This window comes from Mandrillus leucophaeus, unplaced genomic scaffold (genome assembly GCF_000951045.1).
Source record: "Mandrillus leucophaeus isolate KB7577 unplaced genomic scaffold, Mleu.le_1.0 Scaffold241, whole genome shotgun sequence".
Taxonomy (NCBI): Eukaryota; Metazoa; Chordata; class Mammalia; order Primates; family Cercopithecidae; genus Mandrillus; species Mandrillus leucophaeus.
In genome coordinates this window covers 3191314-3201847 of record NW_012102488.1, presented here as the reverse complement: position 1 = coordinate 3201847, position 10534 = coordinate 3191314, and the positions used below count along the sequence as shown (strand labels likewise).

At 49.3% G+C, this 10534-nt stretch overlaps 1 pseudogene; it reads left to right on the top strand.

Annotated features, from left to right (window-relative positions):
- The first annotated feature begins 8655 nt into the window (after positions 1–8655).
- Positions 8656–9761, top strand: LOC105541626 (annotated as a pseudogene).
- The last annotated feature ends 773 nt before the right edge of the window (positions 9762–10534 follow it).

Sequence of the window (10534 nt, the reverse complement as noted above, 5' to 3'; positions counted from 1 at the left end):
TTTAATATTTTTTTCTCCTGAGACAGTCCCACTTTGTTGCCCAGGCAGGAGTGCAGTGGCTCAATCACAACTCACTGCAGCCTCAAACTCCTGGGTTCCAGTAATCCTCCCGCCTCAGTCTCCTAAGTAGCCAGGACTACAGGCACGTACCAGCACACTCAGCTAATTTTTTATACATAGAGAGGAGACGGGGTCTTGTTATGTCACCCAGGCTGGTCTGGAACTCCTGGGCTCAAGCAGTCCTCCTGCTTCAGCCTCCCAAAATGCTGGTATTACAGGTATGAACCACCATACCCAGCCACTTTTAGTATTTTGTTTAGGAAATTACTTTCTTCTTGTTGTGGATTGAATGTTTGTGTCCCCTCTAAATTTGTATGTTGAAATTCTGGCCTCTAATATAATGGTGTTAAGAGGTGGGGCCTTTAAAAAGTAATTAGGTCAGGAGGGTGGAGCTGTCACGATGGGATCAGCACCTTTAAAAGAAGAGATGCAGGAGAGTTGCTTCCTGTCTGCCTTGCTCTCTTGCCATGTGAGGATACAAGAAGATGACCCTCTGTGAACCAGGAGGTGGGCCCTCACCAAGAGCCAACCATGCTGGCACCCCGATCTTGGACATCTAGCCTCCAGAACTGGGAGAAATCAATGTTTGTTGATTTCTCAAACCCAGTCTATGGCATTTTGTTAGAGCAGCCCACACTAAGACACTACTCCAGTCATAATGATATCCCCCTATATTTGCTTCTAAATGTTTTCAAAGTTCGTTTTTCAAACTAGATCTTTACTGAACCTGGGTTTTATTTTTGGTATGGTGTGAACTAGGGATCTAGTTGTATTTACTTTCCATATGGATAATCAATTGTGCCAACATCATTTTTAGAATATTCCATCCTTTCCCCAATGATCTACAAGGCAACTTCTGTCTTATTTCAAGTTTCTATGTGTCATGGATCTTTTGCTGGATCTTTTGCTGGGTTCCTGTTCTCTTCCAGTGGTCAATTTGTACATCCCCCTCAACAACATTTAACTGTCCTGATTCCTATGACATTATTATATATACACAAATCTTAAACCTTCCATTACCACTGACCTCTATGTCATTCCTTTTTTTTTTTTTTGGAGACAGTCTCACTCTGTCACCCAGGCTGGAGTGCAGTGGCGTGATCTTAGCTCACTACAATCGCTACCTCCCAGGTTCAAATTATTCTCCTGCCCCAGCCTCTCAAGTAGCTGGGACTACAGGTACGTGCCACCATGCCCAGCTAATTTGTTTGTATTTTTAGTAGAGAAAGGGTTTTACCATGTTGGCCAGCATGGTGTCGATCTCTTGACCTCATTATCCGCCTGCCCTGGCCTCCCAAAGTGCTGGGATTACAGGCGTGAGCCACCACACCCAGCCTATGTCATTCTTATTCTTTAAAAATGTATTCATTTGGGTTCTGCTTGAAGGAGAGCCTGAGTCAAGGATTTGGGTGCCAGCATGTTTTTAGAAGATGATTCCAGGAAGCAAGGTAAGAGGGTGAGAAGTGACATAGGGAAGGGAAGAAAGCCAATAGATGGTGCATGAATGAGCAGGTTGCCACAAAAGGTAACTGGGGTTCAATCTCACTGGGCCCTTCGGTTATTCCAACTGAGGGGTGGGGAAGCTGTGGTATTTATCCACCAACTCCCTTTCCTCATGGCTGTTTTAAAATGCACTCAAGATTTTCATCAGACATGGCAAGACACACAGATATGGAAATGACTGTTTTGAAAGAAAGAGTTTTTTATATTCAGAGGTCCCTAGAAACAAGAGACAGGGCACACCAGGCAGGGATACATGGGGAAGCACCAGGGTTGGTGAATAAGTAAAGGGAGCTGGGGGGAAACATGGGCAAGAGCTTTATTTGTGGCATCCAAGAGAAAGGCAAGTCAAGCCGGGGTAAGCAGGCACAAGATTAGCTATTAATAGTTTAAATAATTTCACTTGACTCTGGGGCATAGGGCTGTCCCTAGTTGTCTGGTTCATGGCCCTGGGATGATGAGGGCAGATGGACAGTGGCCCAGTGTAAGAGTCTGATGAAGGAGGTGGTTGGGGGTATGGGCTATGGATTAGCTGGTTTGCATATGGAAGGTGCATTTGCAAGTGAGTCCCTTACTGTCTCGGGGAATTGGCTAGCCCTGGGAGGAGCAGTCTCTCCAGAATCAGCAAGGCCTCAGCTGTCAAAACATCAGGAAATACAGGAAATGAAAAGGCACGATGAATACACTGAGGGTACTCTTAAAAGCATCGGCTCCCTGGCATGTATGCGGTTGGCAATGCCAAGGGGTATGGAGAGGGTACCAGCAGTGTATGGACACTGTTCTTGACCCCTCAATTACTATATGAATTTTAGAATCAGTCTGTCAAGTTCCACAAAAAAATCTATTGGGATTTGGGAATTGCTTGAATTTACAGATTAATTGGTGAGAAGTAATATGTTTATAGCATTGAGTTCTCCCATTCATAATATATATGGTCTATATTTCAATTTAGTCAGTTCTTCCTGAGTAATTTTTGTATTTGTCTTTGTAGTACTATAACAAAATACCTGAGATTGGGTAATTTACAGACAGCAGAAGTTTATTTTCTCAGTTCTGGAGGTTGGGAAGTCCAAGATCAAGGCACCAGCAGGTACTGTGACTAGTGAGGGCCTGGTCTCTGCTTCCAAGACGGTGCCTTGAATGCTGGCTTCTCTGGAGGGGACAAATGCTATGTTCTCATGCAGCAGAAGGAACAGATAAACCTCCCACACAAGCCCTTTTATAAGACACTAATCTCATCCATGAGGACTTGCCATTATGACTTAATCACTCCTTAAAGGCCCTACCTCTTAATATTATCTTGGCAATTAAGTTTTAACAAATATGTTTGGGAGACACATTCAGACCATAGCAATACTCTTCATGAAAGGCCTTACATATATTTTGCTAGATATATTCTCAGGTTTTTGTTGCTATTGTGAATGGAATCTCCTTTCTTTTTTTTTTTTTTTTTTTTTTTTTGGGGGGGACAGAGTTTTGCTCTGTCACCCAGGCTGGAGTGCAGTGGCGTGATCTCGGCTCACTGCAAGCTCCATCTCCTGGGTTCACACCATTCTCCTGCCTCAGCCTCCGGAGTAGCTGGGACTACAGGCTCCCGCCACCACGCCTGGCTAATTTTTTTTTTTTTTTTTATTTTTTTTTTGTATTTTTAGTAGAGACGGGATTTCACCATGTTAACCAGGATGGTCTCGACCTCCTGATCTCATGATCCACCTGCCTCGGCCTCCCAAAGTGCTGAGATTACAGGCGTGAGCCACCGCGCCCGGCCTAGAATCTCTCTTTCTATTACATTTTCTAATTTGTTATTACTGATGTCTAGGAATGCTAATGGGTTTTTTTAAAGATGATCTTGAATTCAACAACCTTGCTTAACTCTCTTACTAGTCTTAATAATTTATCTGTATATTCTTTTGGATTTTCTGCATAGACAATCATACCTGTCTGCAAATACAGGTAGTTCTTTTTCTTTCCAATTTTAAAACTTTATTTCCTTCATTTCTATTATAGGTTGAATCACATACATTTCTGATGTTGGGCATCTCATAATCTTTTAAAAAATGGCATTTTCATATGTATTAACCTAACACATTGCCTAGGACCTCCAGTGCCATGTTCAATAGAAACAGTGATAGAACACACCCTTGTCTACATCCTAACTTTGATGGAAATTGCTTCTAAAGTTTTACCATTAAGTATGATAATTACTACACATTAAGAAAGATAGGGCCAGGCATGGTGTTGCATGCCTGTAATCCCAGCACTTTGGAAGGCTGAGATGGGAAGATCGCTTGGGCCTGGGAGATGGAGGTTGCAGTGAGCCAAAATCCCACCACTCCACTCAGGCCCGGGCAACAGTGAAACCCTGTCTCAAAAACAAAGAAGCTAGCTTGCTAATAGTGAATTATCTGATGTTGACTCTGTCCTTGCGTTATTGTAATAAAACCTAATTCATCATGATGCATTGTTTGTGTGTGTGTACGTTGCTATATTCAACTTGGTATTATTTAGAATTTTGGAATCCATGTTCATAAAAGTTAATAGCAGCTAATATTTATTTGGTTTTCTAGGTTCTGGGTATTAAGTTACTTTCCATGAATTATTTCATTTTATCCTAGAAGGCTTATTGTGAAGGTTATTTTCTCCCTTTATATATGAGGAAGTTAAGGCACAGTGAAGGCAAATCATTTTCCCTAAGGTCACAGAGAAGATAAGTAGTGGCACCAGAATACAAATCCGGATGCCTGGCTCCAGAAGCGATGCACTGGTCACTGCTCTGTGCTGTCTCTCTGTGACAAAGACCCATAATTCAGATTGTTCTATGATGTACTTTCCTTGTACATCCTTGTTCTAGTTTTGTACCAAGATTATATTATTCTCAATAGATAATTAGACAGCTGCTCTTTTTATTTAAAGAAAACACACGTCAAACTTCTATAAAAACCTGTTTCATCCTATCCCCTTTGCTAGCCTAACTTTTCCAGTTTTGCAATGGCCTCCAGGTTTTATGTCCTTTCCAAGTTCCTGTCCTGGGTATATTGGGGATGTACACATCCTATAAAGCCAGGGATACAGACCACAGATCAGCAGCAGGTCCCCTGCTCCCAGCATCCTTTCAAGTCCTGGCATACACCCAAGCTCCCAGCTTCTAGCCAAGAGTCTTTTGGTCCCCATCTATCCCAAAGGACCTGCCACTGTCTTTGGTTTCCAAAGCCCAACAGGCTCCAGGCTCTTCAGCCTCCAACTGCTTTGCATTTCTTTTCTGGTTTTGGTTCATGGAGATGAGTATCTTATTTTCCAGCCTTGCCATGTCTTTTTTATTTACTTTATATATCTCACTTATTACTGCTGCAGTTTGGAGAAGAGAGGGTGCCCTCAAGCCTAACTTCTCCAAAGCATCCCAAAGGGGAAATCTGCTCCACTTCAACAGTGCTGTTTTTGAAGACTGTATGTCAACATGTCAGATTATAGCAACATGGTGTGGGGGGAGCAATATGAAAGCCAGACTGAGAGTCTTGGAGATAAGGTGGCAAAGCTGCCTTTTTACAGGTGTCACTCCCTCAGACCCTGCCCTTTCCTGCCTCGTTCCTCCAGTTGTCAGATTTGCCTGTTAGGGCCCACACAGGGGAGCAGGTAGGAGGACTGGACTGAGAGGGAGATGGAGATGCTGCCAGAGGCCCTTCTGGATCCAGAATTGAGGCAGCAGTTCCAGCCAGGTCCTGAGATGGCAGCTGTCCCACCACCCGCAAGAGAATGGTACTGATTCCAAAAATGCGTCAAGGAGAGGGCTAGGAGAGGGATGTGCTTGTTCCCTTGAATCACCTGAGCTGCCTCTGTTCAGCCCAGATTGGAAGGCCCATGGGGGAGGATGAGGCCAGCCCACTCCAGCCCCATCCCCTCCCTTTTAAGTCTGCTCCTTCCCCAGCCCCCAAGCTGGGTGAGGGGCCCTGAGCTATTCACCCTGCCAGATTCCACTCACTCTTCCTAAACGCCCTCCCTGCGAAGTCTGCAAAGAGCAGCGCTCCCTCGTGTCGGCTCACCCCGCAGTGTCGTTTCTTTCAGCAAACCCCATGCGAATGAACTTGAGATGACTCATTTGCCTAAAAGCCTCTTCGAGGTGAGGGAAGGCAAAGGCCAAGGACCTCCCGGCTCAAGCACATGCTCCTTCCCCAACAGTAGAGGGATCCTGCGCTAGCGTCTGCCGCCCTCGAGGGCTCACTCTCCCCAGCTGTAGCAAGGGTGCCCGCACTGTCCTGCCTGCCTTCCTTGGGGGAAGGTTGCGAGGCCCGAGGAGATCGGGAAGCCAAGTGGCAGGTGGGGTCCAGACCACCCACGGCGTCGAAGCGGAGCAGCGGCCCCAGTTCATCCCCAGAGTGGGCGGGACTCCCAGCTGCTGCCCACGCGGGGCTTGGCGGGGTTCGGCGGGGCTCTCCGCGGGGTCCTAGTGAGCGCCGCTGCGCCAGCAAACCTCCGGGGCCAGGACCGGCGCTCACTCGACCGCGCGGCTCACGGGTGCCCTGTGACCCCACAGCGGAGCTCGCAGCGGCTGCCACCCGGCCCTGCCAGCCATGAGGCATGCGCCTTTCCTGGTCCTTTTCCTCCTGGTCGCCCTTTGCGGGCGCGGTGAGTTCTTTTCGGGGAAGGAGGGAGGGGTGCCTGGGTTGGGCTGAACGGGGCTGGACTGGCCACAGGTGGGAGGGAAGGAAGGGTGCCCTGCGCCCGGGTGAGTGGCCCGAGGTTGTCCCGGCCAGATGGGGGCGTGGGCAGGGCTGAGCCCACTCGCCGAAGCAGCGGGGGCGGGCCTGCGTGGGTGGGTCTGCCAGGTTTGGAGTGGAGGCCGCCTCTTCTCGGAGCCCTTGCGAGGGCCAGGGCTATCCTCCCGAGCGAGTGTCTGTGGGCTGGGCAGCGGGGCTGGATGACACCGGCTTTGCAGGCACCGCGAATCATCCCCAGTAGTCTGGGAGGCTGCAAGTGCACCGACTCCCACTCCCAACAGGGCCGAGGCTCCTTCCTTGCCTAAGAGGTGACTTTCTTGAAGCGTGGGCTCAGAGGAGCCGGCCACCTAGGCGGTGTAGGCACTTGGGAGTGAATCTGCTGCTCAGCCTTAGAGAGAAGTCTCCTCCAACACAGCTGTGGTAGAGATGGGGAAACTGGGCCAAGAGGGAAGGGGGCTTGCCCAAATCACCAGCCCTGGAATGTTTTGTGCTTTGTGGGTAGATCTCCCAGGAAACACGTTTTATGGCACCACTGCCTCTGGTCACCCACCCAAGGTGTGCCGGGCCTGGACAGCCAGCTTGACTGAGTGCCAGGCTGGTGAAGTCGGGCCTGACACTCAGGAAGGAGACCCTAGCCCTTCTCCAGGTAGAGTGCAAATATGAGGACTGCCTTCTCAGGGTCTCAGTTTCCCCACCTGAATTCCAAGGGCCCTCCTAGCTCCTACACTCACCCAGGCTCTTCCTCCAAGCCCCAGTCAGCCTAGAGGACCAGGGCTACCTCTTCCTTGGATAGAGACCCACCATAGTGGTGGAAGGAGGTAGGAGTCAGGGAATATATAAGGGGCTAATAGTCTGAGAGGAAGCCATAGCTGGAATTCTAAACTGTGTGAGTGTGTGTCCAGTTTGGGAAAGCATATCCAATCTAAAAATTCATATTGAAAAATATGGAAAGATATCCCCATCATTTTGGAATACAAACTACAGAAAGTAAGTTTGTACTACTCCTATAAAGAAGAGGAGCTCTCACCAAAGATGGTGTCTGCAGGCAGTCCGTGTATCATGGCTCTGCTAGTACTTGCTGGGTGACCCTGTGCCATTTCTTTCACCATCCTGGACCTCAGTTTCTCCATCTGTTCTATGGAGATAATATGCCCTGCCTACATATTTGGAGACTTGGATGTGTGTGAGGGCCAGTTGCAGTGTTTCTTAGGTGTGCTCCTGAGGTGGTCTGTATCACCCTGTACAGATTTCTGGGCCCCACCCTAGGCTCACAGGATCAGAATCTCTGGGAATAAAGCCTAGGAATCCAGGTGATTAATACACATGATTGAAGAAACACTAATAATATGTTATAAGCTCTTTATAAAAGATAAATTCTCTACTTAAAAAAAAATCATAGCTGCCTTTTAATAAATATAAATATCATGTTCCCTTCGTCAGTTAAGGACATCACCCCAGTTGAAAAATCACTCTGTCTTTCCAGATGCAGAATCTAATCTTTCCAATAAGATTCTGTTAACTGTTACTTTCTGTAGCTTGTATTCCAAAACAATGGGTGTATCTTTCCATTTTTTCAATATAAATGTTGAAGTCGGATATGCTTTTTCAAACTGGACACACACTCACACAGTTTAGAAGTCCAGCTATGGCTTCCTCTCAGATTATTAGCCCCTTTCTGGGAGGGAACAATTTTTCCCAAGAAGGCCTGGAAGACAAAACCCTGGGCAGAGGCTGGGGGTGGGGCCCACTCCTCATCAGAATCATTGAATCGTGACTGACGCCTAGTGGTGGCTTCTCTGTTTAACTGTCAGCCCATGGGCTGGGATGTGACCCCTAACCGTGCTGCAGAAGCTTCCACCCATCCGGGGCCACCCCTGCCATCTGGGGGCAAAAGGCCTGTTGCTTGTCTTTTGAGCCCAGCAAGCCTCACAGGCATTCAGTACATTGGAAAATTTAAGCATGTGCTGGGCTCGGCTCCCCCGCCCCCTTTTGGGGAGGCAAGTGGGGTGCATTCCAGCCCCCAGTATCCCTGCTGTTTATTCCCACCCTTCACCGACCCTCCCGCCCCCCACCATACACTCACAAGTACAAACACAGGCGCAGTCATGGGCACACACTGCCCGGGACAGCACCATTTCCAGCCCCTGCAGGGCAGTCTCCTTACAGGGAAGCTAATCAGGCACTGAAGAAGGCTCAGGGGTCAGGGAATACCTCTGTCGGAAAGAGGCTCCTAGACCTGGCTCCTCTTCTGACTTGCTGGGGGCACTCGAGAAAGTTTCTTCCCCTCTTTGGTCTCAGTTTCCCCAGCTGAGAAACAGGGGGTTGGGCCAGATGGTCTAAGGTTCCCGGAACCTCTAACTCGAGCCCACAGCTGTTGGTCAAGATGGGGAGTCCCTCTGGGTCAGCTGAATGTCTGAGAGGCAGGGCAGGCCCAAAGGTGAGCCACCTGAGCACATCAGGTGGGCTGGGAGCTGGAGCATGAGCCACAGCCTACAGAGCAGCCCTGGACTTGGGAGCTCAGTCGCACCAGCCCAGTGGGACTTCAGAGATGTGAGCTCCAGCCTCCCCTAGTATTGCAGGGCTGGGGCATGGGAGCTGCAGATTCTGACCCCAGAGCTGCCTCAGACATGCCAGATGGGCTTGGGCCAGACACACCCCTCTTTATGAAATAAGTCGGTCCAAACAGACATGCTAAAGAAGGGCTGTAGCCTGGGGCTACAGACTGGCTTCCAGGGTACTCAAGCAGCTGGCCTCTGGGAAAGGGGTCCTGAGTATAAGAGGCAGGGCTCAGAATCTAGGCCAAGCATCCATAGGACCCCCATCTGGAGAGCCCAGGGCAGCCTGGGGGAGGGGCAGCAGGCAGCAGGTGCACTAGGAGCATCTTTCACAAGGCACTAAATATTGCATCTGCTCCAGATAGGCAGCGAGTTGGAAAGTGGATGGAGTAGGCAGGGTGGCGGTTCTCCCCACAACCAGGAGTCCAGCCCAGCACCCACCCCTGAGTCCACCTCAGGCCTGCCTAATTGGGTTGGTCTGTGCTCTGGGCCCTCTGGCCCTACCCACAGAGGGAGGGGTTTGGTGCAACTAGGTGAACTGGCCCTTGCGGGAAGATGTAATTGACTCCTGAGCCTGGCGAGCCCGGCAGCCCCTCGCCAGCATCCCCACCCCCACCTCTCCAGCCCGCCTTATTCCCTGATCCTCCCACCTGCTTCCCTGCCCCAGCACTGTTTCCTCTGCTCACTCTCATCTCTTTTCCTGCTCCCAGGCTTGCCTCCTCAGATGTCCTTGATTCTCCTGAGTCTCCCTTTTTCCAAGCCACCTCCTCTCTGTTTTACACATTCTCCCTGAAGCCACCAGAGTACACAAGCTCAAGTCCCTGAACCTCACCTTTACTCCCAGACATGTGAGGGAGATGACATGAAGACCCAAACACCACTTTGCAAGAGATCGGGGGTGTGCAGAGGGGCAGATCTGAGGCTATGGAAGCTCAGGGGGGCTCCCTGCAGGAGGCGGCATTTAGGCTGGGTCTTGAATGTGGCTCTGAGCTAAGACCTCTCCTGGAAACTCCAGACGAGGAGCCAGCTGCCAGTTGGACCCCTCCGTTTGGTGTCTCAGAGGGACCTTACACTCTGTAGGTCTAAGTCTGAACCTGGAAAATCCCCCCTGCCCCGTCTCAGCTCTGTTTCTTCTTAGGGAAAGCACCACCTCGTACCCATTTCTGCACCCAAACTCACATGTGAGTAATGGGGCTGTTCCCCTGCACTGTAAGTGCTCTGGTGGCAGGAACCATTTCTGGCTTTTGCTTGCTATTATCCTCAAAATGTAGTAAAGTACCTGGCACAAGACAGACCCTCAGATAATTCATAACTGGTGGGCTGGGGGCAATCCTGGCAGAAGAAAGAGTGTGTTCAAAGAAGTGAGACAAGCTGGGTGTGGTGGTGCACACCTATAGTCCCAGCTACTAAGGAGGCTGAGGTGGGAGGATCCTTTGAATCCAGGAGGAATCGCTTGAAACCAGCCTGGGCAACATAGCAAGACCCTGTCTCTAAAAGAAAGAAAAAAAAAAGAAAGTGAGACAGTGAAGGTCACAGGGAGAAAGGCAAACAGTAGGCTGCGGCCAGAAGAGAGAGTATCTGAGTATCTGGGGTAGAGGTAGAGAGGTGGGAGAAAATCAGATTGAGAAAGATAAGCCAGTGTCAGCAGGGAAAGGGCCTTGAAAGCCGAGCCAAAACATTTGATTTTTAAATCCACCTACAGCTCTG